At 54.0% G+C, this 15,952-nt stretch overlaps 1 pseudogene; it reads right to left on the bottom strand.

Moving 5' to 3' along the window:
- Positions 1–729: 729 nt before the first annotated feature.
- LOC127022147 (protocadherin alpha-2-like) lies at positions 730–4,019 on the bottom strand (annotated as a pseudogene).
- Positions 4,020–15,952: the final 11,933 nt, after the last annotated feature.

The raw sequence follows: 15,952 nt of genomic DNA, 5'->3' as shown, positions 1-15,952 counted from the left end.
AGACATTGTGGGCATTTCAGTACCACACACTGTCTCAAGATCCAGAAGGCCTCCAACTCCAGACCCTTGGGAGCCTGCGAAAGATCCTGGGCAAGAACACTCCATCCCCATCCTGCTTCATACTTTCCCCTAGGCATCCTCCATTCCACAGTCTGCGACATGCATTCTCAAGACAAGCACATCATCTCCCATTACTGCCCTCTTATGACATGGCCCATGGTCTTCCCAAGGATTTCCAGTTCCCTCAGTTCACATCAGCAGATGCCCAGGCCCTGCTCAGTGCCACTGCCACATTCTCCTCCGCAACATGCCACTGGTTCCTTTCCCACCTCAAGGCTCACTCCAGCTTTTGCAGGCCCTTCCGTCAATGACAGCACCATGAAAAACATATGGATGACATCACATACATGGTGTCCAGTGCACTCTCCACTCTTTCTATAGGTGACGTTAGCATAGCTCTAAATGGCAATGGCATTGATTTCATGCTGTGGGAGAACAATCCAAATGCTGACGAGCACACCACTGTAACAGATTATATCGACTGTGTAGGAGAATTCGGGTTTGGGGTTTTGTTTTTGGAGGGGTGTCTTTGTCTGGTTTTGATTCTTTGTATATTATCACGAAAAGAAGATTTCTAGGTCTTTTGTAACTGTGTGGCTGCTGATGCAAATATTGAAAGAACATCAAAACAGGCCAGCATACGTCACGCCACTTCTCTGGCCAGGACTGCTACTCTGCAACCTGGGCGAGGGGAGAAGCAGAAAAAGAAAAAGAAAATTCCCGTTTCTGACACCTACCTTGCGTCACACTCCTCTCCCTGAACACTTTAGACTACTAAGTAGAGTGATACATACTTGGAAAAACAACAGAGGAAAAGTCCGCAAAGCCTTCCCTACTTTCTTAATGATTCTGGTGGGAGAATCAAAAGGGAGAAATTACTCCACGGGGAGAGAAAGCCCTGAAGCCTCAATGTCACCTCGCATCACGGCTCTTGCAGGGGACAATCACACAGGAGGAGGACAGACTTTTCCACAAGAAAACTTTCCACATCTCATACCAGCACAATCAGCACTCTGCAACGCGAATAAGGCACCAAATAGCGCCTGGGGCACTGTCACCATCACAGCCTGCCTGTCTTGCACTCCTTCAGCAAGCTCGCGTGCAAACGCTACACACCCCCAAGCAAGAGCGTCTCGAAAGCTGATGTCGTGGCACCTCTCATCGCAGCCGGCAGCGATTTTACTCTACGGGAGAACAGCTCACACCCACAGCAGCAAACCTCAGCTGCCGACGGTAACCGCCGCGGGCTGCGGCAGTACCGCTAGTTTCCCCCCACAGCGAGAGCCGAGGGGCTCCGGCAAGGACGCGGAGGCAGATGCAAAGGTGCCGTGAACACCCTTGAGCACCCGCCAAGCACCCACCGCCCGCAGGCCCCGCGGGCTGAGCCCGCCTCCCACCAGCGCCTGCCCAGGCGGCGGGCCAGAACGAAGACCGCGAAGAAGGGCGGAGGGAGACCGAGAAGAAGGGCGAAGGGGCGAGAGGCCAGAAAGGGAGGGCCACTGACCGTGTCCAGGAGAGCGGGCGGCTCCGGCTGCGTCTCCTTCGCCGCGGGGCCGGGCGGCGGCGGGAAGTTGGGGCTGAAAACCATCAGGTCGCTCTTGCCCGCGCCGTCCGCCACGCACAGGCTCCGGCTCTGGCGCTGCGAGTACGACCAGCTCCCCACTTCGCTGGCGCACACCAGCGTCGCCGGCCCGGGCCCCGACACCACGGCCGCCCGCGGCGACCACCGCGACGCCCCGTACAGCACCACCGCCAGCACGAACACGCTCGACACCGCGCAGATGGCCACCACCAGCCACACGTTCGTCGCCGACGCCGACGCCGCGCCGCCGCCGCGCCGCCCTCCGCGCCCGCCGCCGGCCGCAGCCCCGCTCCCGACGACGACGACGACGACGACGACGAGCCCGCGGCCGCCAGCGCCGCCTCGGCGCCCTCCACCAGCGACACGCTCAGCGTGGCCGTGGCCGAGCGCGCCGGCTCCCCGTGGTCCCGCACCACGATCACCAGCCTCTGCCGCGGGCCGTCCGCCTCCTCCAGCGCCCGCGCCGTGCTCACCTCGCCGCTGTACAGCCCCACGCGGAACGGGCCCTTCCCCCGCGGCTCCCACAGCTCGTAGCGCAGCCACGCGTTGTAGCCCGAGTCCGCGTCCACCGCCCGGATCTTCGCCACCACCTGCCCCGCCGGCGCCCCCCACGCCGCCCACGCCCACAGCGCCCCCGGACCCGACGACGACCAGCCCGACGCCCCGGGCCCCGGCCCGACGCCCGGCGCCGGCAGCAGCGCCGGCGCGTTGTCGTTCTCGTCCACCACGAAGAGCTGCACCGTGGCGTTGCCGCACAGCGGCGGCTCCCCCGCGTCCACCGCCCGCACCTCGAACTCCAGCACCTGCACCTCCTCGTAGTCCAACGGACGCAGCGCCCACACGCGCCCGCTCTCCGCGTCCACCGACACGTAGCTCGACGCCGCCCGCCACCCCCCGCCCGCCCCCGCGCCCCGCCCACGCCCTCCGCCACCGAGTACCTCACGCGCCCGTTCCCCGCCTCGTCCGCGTCCCGCGCCCACAGCCGCGCCAGCTCCGCGCCCGCCGCGTTGTTCTCCCGCGCCAGCACCGTGTACACGGCCTGCGCGAACGCCGGCGCGTTGTCGTTCACGTCCGACACCGGCACCCGCACCCCGCGGCTGCCGCGCAGCGGCGGCGCCCCGCCGTCCTCCGCCCGCACCTCCACCTCGTACTCCGACACCCGCTCCCGGTCCAGCGCCTCCCGCAGCACCAGCGAGTACGAGCCCGCGAACCTCGCCACCAGCCCGAACGGCGCCGGCGGCCACACCGCGCACCGCACCCGCCCGTTCGCCCCCGAGTCCCGGTCCGACACGCTCAGCAGCGCCACCACCGTCCCCACCGACGCGTCCTCCGGCACCGGCACCGACAGCGACGTCACCCACACCTCCGGCGCGTTGTCGTTCACGTCCACCACCTCCACCACACTGCAGTGACCCGACAGCGGGGGTCCCTTTGTCTCTCGCTTCGATTTGGATCTCGTGAAGGACGTCTTCAAGTCCAGGGCGCCCGTGAGACGGATCTCCCCGTCTTCGGATCAATGGTGAACAATCTCTGTTACCACAGGAAGAACTGACGTGCGTAGAAACTCCTGATTAAGCCCTCGTCCGGATCCGTGGCGTTCACCCGCACCACCAGCGTCCCCTCCGCAGCGCTCTCCGGCAGCTCCACTTTATACACCAACTGGTTGAACTGGGGCGCGTTGTCGTTCGTCCAGCACCGAGATCACCAGCTCCATCGTGCCCGTCAGCGACGGCCGGCCCCCGTCACTCGCCGTCACACCAACCGGTGCACAGGCATCGTCTCGCGGTCCAGAGATTGCCTCAGCACCAGAAACAGGATTCTCGCTATTCTTCACTCGCTGTAAATCCAACGAAATGCTCGCTGGGGCTGAGTGTATAGGAGAGCTGCGCGTTGGCTCCGATGTCTGCATCCGACGCGCCCTCCAGCGGGAACCGAGAGCCGGGGACTTCCGCGATGCTGAGGTTTTTCCGGGCGCGGGGAAGAGCGGGGCGTTGTCGTTGATGTCGGTGACCTCCAGCTCCACGTGGAAGACGCGCAGCGGCCGCTCCACCAGCACCTCCAGCCGCAGGGCGCACGGCGCGCTCTTCCCGCACAGCTCCTCCCGGTCCAGCCGCGAGCTCACCACCAGCGCCCCGCTCGCCCCGCTCACCTCCACGCTCGCCCGCCGGCCCTGCGCCACCAGCCGCAGCCGCCAAGCCTCCGCCTCGCCCGCCTCCAGGCCCAGGTCCTGCGCCAGCCGGCCCACCACCGTCCCGGCCTTCGCTTCCTCCGGCACCGAGTACCGCACCTGCCCGACGCCCAACGCCCACCCCGCCTGCAGCAACAGCACCCGCACCACCGCACCCCAGCACTGCCGTGGTGGTCCACGAATGCCCATCGCAGTCACCGATTCCTTTTTCTCCCCACCGTATCGTTACGGATCTTTGTATCGAAACGGTTTTAGATGTGCACTACACGGTAATCCTTTCTCAGGGGCTGCACATCCTCTTCTCTGCTGCTCTTTTTCTCATCTGCGATCTTTTTTTATATGCACCGGAAGGTGTTTCTCCGCCCTTCCCCCGCTTTTATCATACGTTTATTAGGTCAGAGCGGCATCATGTGGCACTCTGCACGAATTGCCTCTTACGGTATCGCACTGGTTTGCTTCGTCTTTCTCATTTGCCATTCCAGGCACTTCTTTCTCACTTTGTTGCCGAATACGTACCCCAGCAGTTTAATTGTATTGGTTTAGGCGAAGTGCATATGATTATCTCGAGCTTCTTCGTAGAACACCCTTCTGCCAGTTTGTCTGAAACACGGTGCTTTTCGCTAATTGCAACTAATTTTGAGGCCTGAATTTTGTTATTCGGTTAAAACAGGCAGAAAAATCCCATCGAACTTTTAATTCTTCTCGGAGACGCTTTATTTTCTTTTGCACTGGTGTTTATTGTCACCTCTACTCATCTTGATTTGTAGCCCCTGTCATTAGTTCAAGTGGCCGAAAACTAATCTTTCACACTTGTTTTCCTAGTGAAATGGTCTTGCCATAAGTTATATTGAACATATTTTTCAATTAATGGGACAGGTCCCAAGCTGACCCTGATGGGGTTTCCTCTATTAGAAACCCTGAGGCTTAACTGAAGTGTTTCCAAAAACATGCGCGTTCCACATCGCAGTTCTATACATTTCTTGCAACAAAATATATCTAGAAGTGTTTTGTAACCAAGCCACCGGGGTGAGGGCGTTCACACGCTTGTGCTGTGAGCAAGTCTTTTAAGGATTGGGGGTAGAAGGAAAAGGGAAAACCGGGAAACAGATCCCCTGCTCGCAGTCGCTGGGTTCCCCCCACGGCATCCCTCTGCGGGAACAGGAGGGTCAAACGGTTCGGCGATACCTCCTTCACAGGAGATACTCCCTGTTACCCATCAGCTTCGCTGACAGCACAAGTGACCACCCTGCTATGAAATGCTGAGTGGAAAGGGGACGCAGGAGAGCAGAGTCTGAGAAACGCAGGTTACTCCACATTTCCCTCTACTCGGAGCCGAGGGGGACACGGGAGGGCAGAGGCGAGAGGAGATGCAGTCAACACGCGTGGTGACTCCAGTCCCTTGGGAGGAGCCAGAAGAGAGCCGTGTCATGGGCCAGATCCTTCCTCTAAATGAGACAGGGCTGAGTTTTTCCGCTATCTGTGCTCTCCGTTCGCGCCTGCCTTCTGCCGGAGGCTCGCCTGTGTCGCAGGATACCGGAATAAATGTTACCGTCCTCCGCTCCCCCGCCCCGGCAAAGCCGGGTGCGCGGCTGTTGGCATGATTTTCGACCACCATTTGAAGCTTCAGGGCAAAATCCGCCGCTTGCCCACACAGCTCTCGTCCGCCCCCGTTCGCATTCACCATCACCTGCCCCACGGCCCCGCAGGCAGCCGGGCTGAGGCACACCGGCCCCGCGGCCGCCGCACTTCCCGCAGCCGGGCTACGGATGACAGCAACTTCTTGCCGTTACCTCTGCAGCTCATGTACACAGACCACAGTTCAAAAGATTATTGAACACGATTGTGCCTACTGACCTTTTTGTATTCCTGCCCGACTGATCTCCACAGCGCCGCCGGTTCATACGGAAATCTGCCGCTGAAGGTAGTCAGGCTTTCCGTGGACAGCAATGATGTCTTGATTCCAGATCCGTCCCTAATGCCATTTTTGTACGGCCTATGCCATCAAAAACGCCAAGATGAACTCTTCCTACTGCGTCTTTGTAACTTACCTGCAGTTCCTTATCCCGATCAGTGACAGGGTTTTCTCCCCGAGGGAGACATTCAGACAGATCACGTTTCATATCCGAAATCCTTGTGGAAGTTCAGCCTTTGAAGATGAAGAGTGGTCTTTCTCTCCAGCGCTGCTCTCGAGCGGAGTAGCCCACGGTAAACGGCAAAAGGGACCTCTGGCAGAGACTGCTGCTGCTGCTGGGGACTCGGACTTACTAAGCCCGTTAGCATATCCCTATCGCATTCATAATGCCCACACAGGTTTTGTAATTCTCTTCCATTGTTTAGGTCTACACACGGATTTTCTGCAGTCTCACACTGTCGTTACCACAGACCACAGGCAAACAGACAGAGACAAATCTATCCTATCAAGTAGAACTGCATTTGTTAACTTGCAGGCGACACAATTGATCTTTTTGATAACAGAGGACCGACGAGTAAGATTCTACAAGGCACGAATTTTGCCCTGAGTTAATCTGGAGACCCATTCCCGACCTCTGAGTTTCCTGGAGTTTTCTGGCAGTTTGTTTTAATTCGTGTAGCAAAAGGAAATAAAGGTTTGGGTAGAGATCACTTTCTTGACTCGTGGATAGGAAGAGATGCCGGGACAGATCTTCTATTAACAAATTCATCACGCTCACTCCATGTGAGTCCAGGACGAGAGGTGTTTAAGCAGGATAGGTTTGGTTTTGTTTTCCCTACTTATGCACTTGCTAAGTTAATCCACTTACCTGGAATAAGTAGATCTTCTCTGGAGGAATAATTCATGCCATATTCATAGGGATGAAAATATAATGCCGATGTCAGCAAAAAGAGCACCATTTTATTTTCAAGTATCTTAGAGCCATGCTAGGGTCTAAGTTAAGCTTGCTGTAAAATGTAGTAGGATGTTTTAAACCAGTAAAAGAGCTGTTAATGAGATGACAAGCATTGACGTCAAGGATAAAGCACAGGGCGTCCCTTTTCCTGTGGTCTGAACACTTGTCGGCATTGTTTCTATATCCACCAAGCAGCAGCTGGAATAAATGGTCCTACAAGACCAGAGATCTGAGCTTTGCTAGCGATAAAGGTGTTTCTGTATGCAAAGAAACAGTTAAAGAATCCAGGATAACCTACACATTGGAAGAGTTGTTTCGTGCTTACTCAAATCCAGTCCACGTGAAATTCGCACATTCTGATGAAATCCAGCTACTACCTGAGTAGCAGTAGGGTAGCGGGTGGCATTGGCAAATCCTTAAGCATTGTAGCATTGAACTGCTGTCACAGATGTACAACTAAGTTGCCTTTCATACCACCTGTATCTATAAAGAGAAGCCTCGAAGGTCATAAGGAAAAGCTGAGATGATCCTGCAAAAAGCCCCTGACTCGGTGAAAGGCTGTTTAGCTACTCCAACTTTGGTCAGTCTCAGAGTATGCCCTGTGCCTCTGACTAAGCAGCAAGGCATGAGGAGTGGTTATCCACATCAAGAAAGAATCTGTACAGAACAATCAGTAAAAGCTACTCACCTTTACACCCCGACAGCCCACCAAGTGCCTGGGCGTTACTCTGAGTCTCCTCCATTTGATAGGAAGGGGTGAAAGCCTAGTTAAACTGTTCCAAAAAAGTAACCACGAGTTTCGACATCCCGAGTTCAGTTCGTCCATCAGAGCTTACGGAGTGAACGCTCGGATTCTTAGAAAAGCAAGTACAGCCCAATGGCAAACACTTACAGTAGCTCCGGCCAGCCAAAAGGTTCGTCTCCTGTCGTTCTTTAGACAGACAGACTTTTCCAGGGATATTTGGAAAGCTCTAGTTCGACCCCCTCTGAACTCAAAGCGTGACTTCAGTTACACTTTGAGACAAGAAACGGAGAACCGGCAAGAGGGAGAACAGCAGCAGCTCCGGCAGAATCGCTGCCGTGACACAGGACACTTCCAGCTTTACCATCCCTGGGACGGCAAGGGCCGCACAGCAGCTCCAGATCAGCCGGCTCAGGGCGACTGATCCCCCCGCGACCGGGGATCCGGAAAGAAGAGCCTGTCCCCTCCGGAAGGGCAGGGGAGCCCCGAGCTCACCTTGTCGGCTTTGTCTTCCCGCGAAGCGGCTCCTTCACGCCTCTTTAAGGCAGTTTAGCGGTTAGAGCACGGCATAGAAAAGCCGAGGTCTGGTTTCAAAGCCCTCCTGAGACCGAAGCTTTTAAAAAGCCTCTGCCACCATTCGAGAGTGCCCTAATCACCGAGAGAGGGACCGCCCGTATGGGGTCCCCACCGGTCCTTCAGCGGGGCATTCCGCCTTGAGCAACGCCGGCAGAGAGGCCGGGGAAGGGGGTGACCTGGTCGCTCAGCGGCTGGAGCACTCACCGCCGCGGGGTTTACTCCTCGCTTCCGCGCATCACCTTCAGCAACCACCGAATATAACGGGGCAGGCTCAGAGAGCAGGGAAGGGGAGGCTCAGAGAGCAGGGAAGGGCACCAGACCCGTCCCTTTCCCCTCTGTCTTCGGGACGCTGGCGGAGCTGGAGCCTCCCTCCCCCGGCGTTTCGCGGGAAGCTGCCGGCGGTGCCCGTCGCTGTGCACCCCACCGCTGCCGGCGCTCAGCCTGTCGCTCGGACGGTGACAGGACCCCGCGCAGGGTCACGCAAAAGCCTTCCCGCGGGCGTCCTGCTGCCGGCCCCAGGCCGCCCAGCTCTCCCCGACAAGCCCAGCGCCTGCCTGCGAGCCCGGCTCCTTGAGCCTGGCGCCGCTCGCCCGGGGAGCGGCCCAGCTCCCGGCTCCGCCTGGCTCCCCCGCCGCCATCCGCGGGAAGTGAATAGCGGTCCCGGTCGGAAAGCGCATTAAAAAAAGATAATAATAATAATAAAAAAACAACCCAGCCAATTCCAAACCGCTCCCAAGCCAGCGCGTCCCTCCCCGGGTAGGGACGGAGCCGCTCCGCCACCGCGGGGCCCTCTGAGGAGCAGGCGGAGCCCGGCCCCCGCTTCCTCCCCTCCGCCGGAAGTACCCGGCAGCCCTCGGTCCCGCCGCGGCGCTGGCAGCCGGGGCCGGCCGGGCCGGCGTCCGGCGGGCGACAGCGACGGGGAGAACGCCCAGCGGCCACCCCCGCCCCGGCGGCAGCTGCGGGGCCGGGTTCCCCGCGGGAACCGGCAGCCGGTGCTGTCGCCCCGAGCGGGTCTGGGCTCTCGCTCATCCCCCTTGAAGGGGGAGCAACGATTTTGGCCGCTCTCAGCCGCCGGCGGGGCAGGGCTGTACAGACCCGGAGCAGCGGCTCCGCTTGTTCCCTTTCTGCCCCGTCGCTGTCGGTTTCGTTCTCAGCTGGCCTCTATTTAGGCTGGCGTTCCTCCGAGTGAGGTTTATGGCAGCCGGGGTTTTCTCACGTGTTAAGTGTTTTAGGGGCACGGTACGCGCGGGCTCCCCGATCCTGGGTTCTTCCTCTACGGGAAGGCACGTCTGCTAACACAGACCCCGTCCGATCACGGTCAGGCGGAGATAACCTCCAGCAATGAACATTTTGGCTATTCATCCCGCCATGAGGGCTCGTGTGATAACTCCTCCACGCCCCCAGCCTTCCTCAATTAACATAACTGACACCTCGGCGTTCGCAGCACCCCACAAGTCCCCGTTTTCCCGGGGGATAGCAGGCACCGAGACCCGGCGGTGGGCTGAAGGTTAGCCGCCCTGCCCGCAGAGCTGCGGAGCCGCACTGGGTTACGGCCAGCCCGCCCCTTCAAGCCGCCCAGCGCTGGGAGGAGCTGAGCTGGAAATCCCCGCCAGCTGCTCCGAGAAAACACATCAGACACCGTTAGAGGTGGAGGATAGTATTTATGGGCGGCTATTAGCGCTGACCGAGAGGAAAGGCGGGCGAGATCGGCTTCCCCGTCCGCGGGGAAGCTCCTGGGAGCGGGGCTCTCCCTGGCTCAGGATCCTTTGATTTCTGGAAAGGATCTCGAAAGAGGGGGCGAGTTCCCCGGGGGCTGGCCGAGCCTGCAAGGCTGGACAGATGATGCCCACGCTCCGTCTGAATCCCAGTTCTCTGCACATCCGTGCGGGATCCTGTCCTGGGGGTGGGGGAGCTCCCGCGTTGTCCCACCCTGGAAAAGCTGTGCGGAGACCAGGCACCCTGGGAGCCCGGCTGGCCGATCCCATTGCCTTTCATTTGCTAAGTACATTCCCCAGACACCATTAGAGCTAGCGCTCGGGAGCAGATGGACCCCTCCGTCCCGAGGTTCATCCCGGACAGATTGCATACAATTTATTAATAACCCAACAGATGCTCGGGCACTTTCCAGCTCAGATTATTTTTCCTGATTGCTCAAATCCCGGCCTGGGGGAGCTGTTCATTTATCTTCCGCCGCTCCTCTTTGTGCCTTACCAGCACCGACCTGAGGAGGGAAAGGGTGAAATTCGTGTCCCTCCCCGCCCTGACGCTGCGTATAAGCGTCCGGGAACTGAACGGGGTCTGATGCCAACCTTGGTTTGGCCCTCCCAGCCCCCGTGTCCCAGGGAGAACCACCGCTGCGTGCCGCCGGGGCCGCCCCGCTCCCCGCGGGCACAGCACGGACGAGCCGTCGGGGCCCTCCGGTGCTGCTCTGCGCGGCGGGGCTGGAAGCCGAGGCGCCCGTTAGCAGCCCGCCTCGTCGGTGCCTGGCAGGGAGCGACATGTCGTGACTCCTAGTAAAACAGCAGGAATCGGGACTTAGGCCCTTTACTTCCCAGGGTTATGCTAATCGGGTCGCAGAGAGTCAGGTTCCCCCTCCCGGAGCTGCTTTCCGAACCGTGGGGATCGCTGTATGGAGGTGAAATTAAAACAACCCATGAAGAAACGGATATTGCCCTCGACACGAACTCCCCCAGCCTTAGGCAGTACGGGCAGCGAGACAGGCAGAGCTGAGGGCCGGTGACCCCATCTCCTTCCCGGACACAGGGTCTTAAGAGAGGAGGGGGACGTATGGGGAGAAACTGCTTACGCCCTGCGAGACCCTCCCGGAACTAGATAAGATGCTTTGAGCTCCAGAAAAAGCCATCAGACCTTTCAGCAACGTTACGTTCAATTTTAATGTATAAAATGGGCTTTTCTTTGCTCTGTAGGGAGAAGCACAAAAGCAGCAGGTTGTTTATATACTACTGAATAAATTAAATGCAGGTCTCTGAGGATCTTACGCAAACCACTTACCTTGAAAACACACCCACGGGAAAGGGAGCTATGGAGAGATGCATCGTTAATGTTTTACATCTTTAGAGCAGCATCCAAGTAGTTGGCTCAGCACCAGTTAGCATTAGGTATCACGGAAGGTAGGGGATGTGGTTATAATTTGGAATGTAGAAGTCACTTGTAAGGTATAAGTAGCAGGACATTTGGGGTTGAAGTTCAGTGGAGCATGATGTAGGAATTAACCCTAAAGGCTGAGGGCTTAGATTAAGTCTTGAAGCTGAAGGATAATTGTTAAAGTGAGAGTTTGGAGGGAAAGTGCATTTATTATTAGGATGCACGCCATAGTGTAGTTTTAAAATAAAAATAGGAAGCATGGCAATCTTTTCTGCTCAGTGGCAGCTGGGCTCAGTAAAAGGCACTTCACTTTCTGTGAATGCAGGTGAGAGACACTCTCAGCAATAACAGCAGAAGAATATTAAAGTCTGTTACATTTTTCATAGCTCCTGACATTTGCAGTATAATTCCACTTCCTTGCCTTCTCCATGCTCCCCATGCCCAACAGATTTAGTGCAGGGGTGAGTTTTCTTCATTTCAGCCTCTGTAAATAAAGTGAGAGTATTGTGCAGTTGCAGGAAAAGAATTCCTTCCTCCTTGCTCTACAGCAATAGGGAACTGCATGAAATGATGCCAGCCAGGCTTGTCGCAGAAAGGAGAATCAGGATGTAAAAGCTGGGATGTTGTGTTAAGATGGCCAGTGAGCATGAGGGGAAGGGGGTTGTGGGCTATCAGAGACAGCTCTCTGCGATTTTAGGTGAAACCTAAACCTATAACACCTTGCACCCTGCTTACATAGCAATTTTTTTCCTATCTATAGGTTCCCTAATACCACAGATTCCCTGAAATGTCCACCAGAAAAGGAATAGAGGGAAATTCCAATGCTGGTACAGGGTTCCTGGTCAGATAGTGGCTATTTTATCCAGTTTTCAATGTTCTGCCCATCTTTCTTCCTTCTTGCTGTAATAACAATTACAAATATTATCCCATGGCAGAAAGTCTCATAGGCCGTTAAATTAGACAAATGTCCCACCATAATTTTTTTCTTTCACTTTCCTTTGCTGCACACCGGCTGTGCAGGTCCTGAATGCCATCTCCTTTTTTCTTTCACAGACCTCCCAAATACATACCTCCTCAATGAGTTTCCTAGGCCAGGTCACAGAATAAAGCAGAGAATGAGCAAAACCAGCAACAGCAACAAAAATATTTTCTGGGTTGATAAATGTTCTTCAGTCACTCACCACTTTGTGCCTCTGACAAATCGTCACCACAATGAGCAAATCTTTTTAAATAACATACACATTTTAAAAGAATATATAATTATGTGATCTGTTGACGTTTTGCTAATTTGTCAGTCCCAATCTCGTCATTGCTGAACTCAAAAAAGGGGAAATATGAAGCATAACCCAAATAACAAAAGTTGCAAAGTAGAATCTTGTGACAAAACAAACAAACAGAATTCAGAAGGATTCATTTCCTGAATTTTTTCCCTTTTTTTTCCCATCACAATTGCCTTGAGAGTGAAAGGATCAGCCATACTCTTCATTGCTTGGAGGACAGACATCCAATAAAGACAAAATGGAAGTGTGCTCCGACGATCAGCCAGCATATACAGGCAAAAGAGAACTCATTGGGGAACTCCAGCTCTCCCCAGAGCAAGGGCATGAGGAAATGTTTGGGGAAGAGAGAAAGAGATGGGGAACCAAGGGCTCATGGGGCAGCTATTCAAAGTAGGAAAGAATGTTCATTACCTGCAGACTCTGCTTCTGCCTATACAGATTTCTAAACAGGTACCCAGAGTGAGGAGGGTGCAGGGTCAGGCCCTGGGGGTTGTCCTTGTACAGTTTGACAGGAAGGCACAAGCCTCCCATCGCACAAGTTTTCTCTAAGGTACAATCTGGTACAAACCTCTGCCCACATTGCAGGCAGAAAGGGTTGAATTATCATCACTGATTCCAGGGGCTTGGGCAGTTTGGAAAACTACTGGGACCAGCTGGTCCTCTTCCACCTCTCCTAGGTCACACCACAGTCTTAGCTAAAACCTCTTCTCTTCTTAATGCCTTATATTCCCCAAACTTCCAATGTTTAAGCTTAGGTGAATGATCCCGGGCATTGTCATGGAAAGACACTTGCTTCTGCTCAAGCAGTACCAGAATTATAAGGTTGCCTGATGTTTGAGGTGGGAGGCCAAAAAGCCAGGGCAGTCAGGAGAGCCTGGCTGGTGTGCAACTGGTAGGCAGGCATGATTAGCACGGGGTACATCCAGGCTTTGCGAGAGTCCTGGAAAGCTTGGCTCCAAATGAGAGAAACAGAAACTGATTTTCTTGATAGCTACGCAGAATATTGGATTGGGCTATATGTTGTAAGCAAATGTGATGCCAATAAGGAAATGTCCGAACTGTCTCCTTTCTAGCTGTGGCCACAGCAACGTGTCCGTCTCTTTTGGGTAAGGAAAGGAAAAAGCTGTGATCACAGAATCAGAGAATAGTTGTGTTTGGAAGAGATCTCTGGACAACACCTAGTCCACTCCTCTCTGCTTAAAGCAGATTCTGCAGGACTGAGTCCAATCAGTGATTTTACTCTGCATGTTGGTTTCCTTGGGTTCAGCTTTCAGCATCTGGAAGCTGAAAAAGTGGATTTGTTTGAAGAGTTTTGCTTGATTTGTTTTGTTAGAGATATGTCTGCATCATTCTTGTTTTGGAGGTCTTTCTGTGCACATGAGCTTAAAAATGTTCTCTGTCTTTGTCAAGCCTGCTATTCTCTAGTCATCTTTAAGGCAACAACCAGCTGTATGCGTGCCAAAAGATTTTACTGAAAAAACCCATAAAGCAGCAAGCAATCCAGTTAAGCCAATGAATGACAGCCTCACAACCCCAACCTAGAAACGCTGAAAGCTGCATCTAGATTGATACTTAATTTACCACCAAAATAAATAAATAAATCAAGCCTTAAGCACCATGACGTTCATCAGGGAAACAAAAGCTAGTGCAGATTAGCAGCCTCCTCACTCGGAACTGAGGAAAAAAAAAAAAGAAAGATAACTGAAGCCTGACACACAGTCTCAGCCCTTGTAACAAATCCAAATAACAAGGTCCGCTATATTTTGCAAACTGCAGGATACCAGGGACTGCAAATTTCCATCAGCTACCCTGGTTACACTTGCAGCATGGACACCTGTCCCCGGTCTCTAGTTTTTTTTTCTTTTCTTAATGTTTCGGTCTCTTTTGGGCAGAAGCACACTCAGGCCTGCCCCACATGAAAACACACGCTTATGAGAAGATCTGCTGTCTCTGGTTCCTGCCCAAGGCCTTAGTTGGCCAAAGGGCTCACTAGAAAGCTGTAGCTTGAGGGATTCTGCAGCTGCTTTATTTTGTCCCAAGGACATCGGGCAACGCTGTTCTCCCAATTTTTGCTAATACAAACTCCTCGTCAGGCTTAGTCCACCGCCTTGTTTACCACTTCTTGGCTTTTCCACTGAATCCCAGAAAGAAACCAGACACACAATCCTAATGAAAAGCTCGGCATGTAAGGGAGAATTTATATTTCACTTCTTGCCTTTGCTATTGGTTTTACAAGTGATTGCTCATCAGAAACCAATTACCCCAGAAAGGCTTGGGTTTGGGTCCCTACTGATGTTAGCAGGATGAATAGCCTCATTTACAATCTCTCAACTGGAAAACAAAAGTAATGATAATAAAAAAAAAAAAGTCTTTTCTAATTCTCTCTGCCTCTGTAGTAATTCACAAGAAAATTAAACTAATAACTCTCTCTGTGAGCGTGTTATGCAGATGCCAGGAGTCAGGGATAAATGGATAAAACTATCCCAGGCAAAGTCCCCACGGAAGGAACCTCTGAGCAGACAACTGTTATGCCTTGCAAGATTCAGAGCTTCTCCAGCAATGCAATCTATGCAGAGAGGAGGCTGTTTCATTTTTCTTTCTTCTTTTCTTCCCCCTCTTTTTCACTTGAATTCCACCTGCAGGCAGCAAAAAAATTCCATTATTTTTGGCTGGGCTCATTTCCCACTCCATCTCCATTTCCCTTTTGCATATAGAAGTCCTTTGTGAAGAAAATTCTCCATGCCAACAGAATCAAACTTTTCACAAGTGGCTCCCAGAGTGGTCTTCCTTCCTCATTCCTTCAGCAAACAAACAGTGCTTTACTAGACAGAAAGGCTTGGGGGAAAACATGAGGGTCCCCGTTGTGTTCCCAAGCTCTGTGCTGTGATTTGTCCCTGCAGCTCAGATCCAAGTTTTGAATTTATTTTTTATATTTTTAAAGAAGATATAACATTAAAACAAAGTCTGTAACTTGCCCCTGCTGGTCTCCAAGATAGGAGGAGCAGAAATGATCTTCTAACTCCTCCCTTGCAGACTGGAAGTGTCTTGCTGGTCAGCTGTGATACCCCGTGTTGATCCACCCTGGTTTTCGGACACCACAATGCTGCGCACAAGATGGATCAGTAGACACAAGCACAGCAGATAGGATGGTTTTGTCCCAGCTGGGTGCTGGTGGTGTTGTGCATCATGTGGGTGACATGGAGGGGCACAATTTCGCTAGGGATTTGGCAGTTTGCAGCATGGGATCTTCATGGATTCACGTGATGACTGAGACTGAATGGGATGCCTGGAAGTGATCGGGTCAACCTTCTGCTCAAAGCAGGGTCAGATTTGATCCAACCTCACTAGGAAACTATAGCAGATATAAAACTTGAGCCAAAAGAGAGGCAGAAAAGAGGGCATGAGGGTGGACCCACAGCGACAGGAGCATGCTGAAGTCTGTTCGGGTATCAAAGGAACACGACTATCACGGTGAGCACCATCTGACAGGCATTGAGGGAGTCAAATGGCTCATGTCATGTGGCACAACCAGCCAAGAGGACTCTTGGGGAA

The sequence above is a fragment of the Gymnogyps californianus genome, chromosome 14 (assembly GCF_018139145.2).
Source record: "Gymnogyps californianus isolate 813 chromosome 14, ASM1813914v2, whole genome shotgun sequence".
NCBI lineage: Eukaryota > Metazoa > Chordata > Aves > Accipitriformes > Cathartidae > Gymnogyps > Gymnogyps californianus.
The sequence above is the reverse complement of the archived record's forward strand: the minus strand, read 5'-3'. Positions and strand labels throughout refer to the sequence as shown.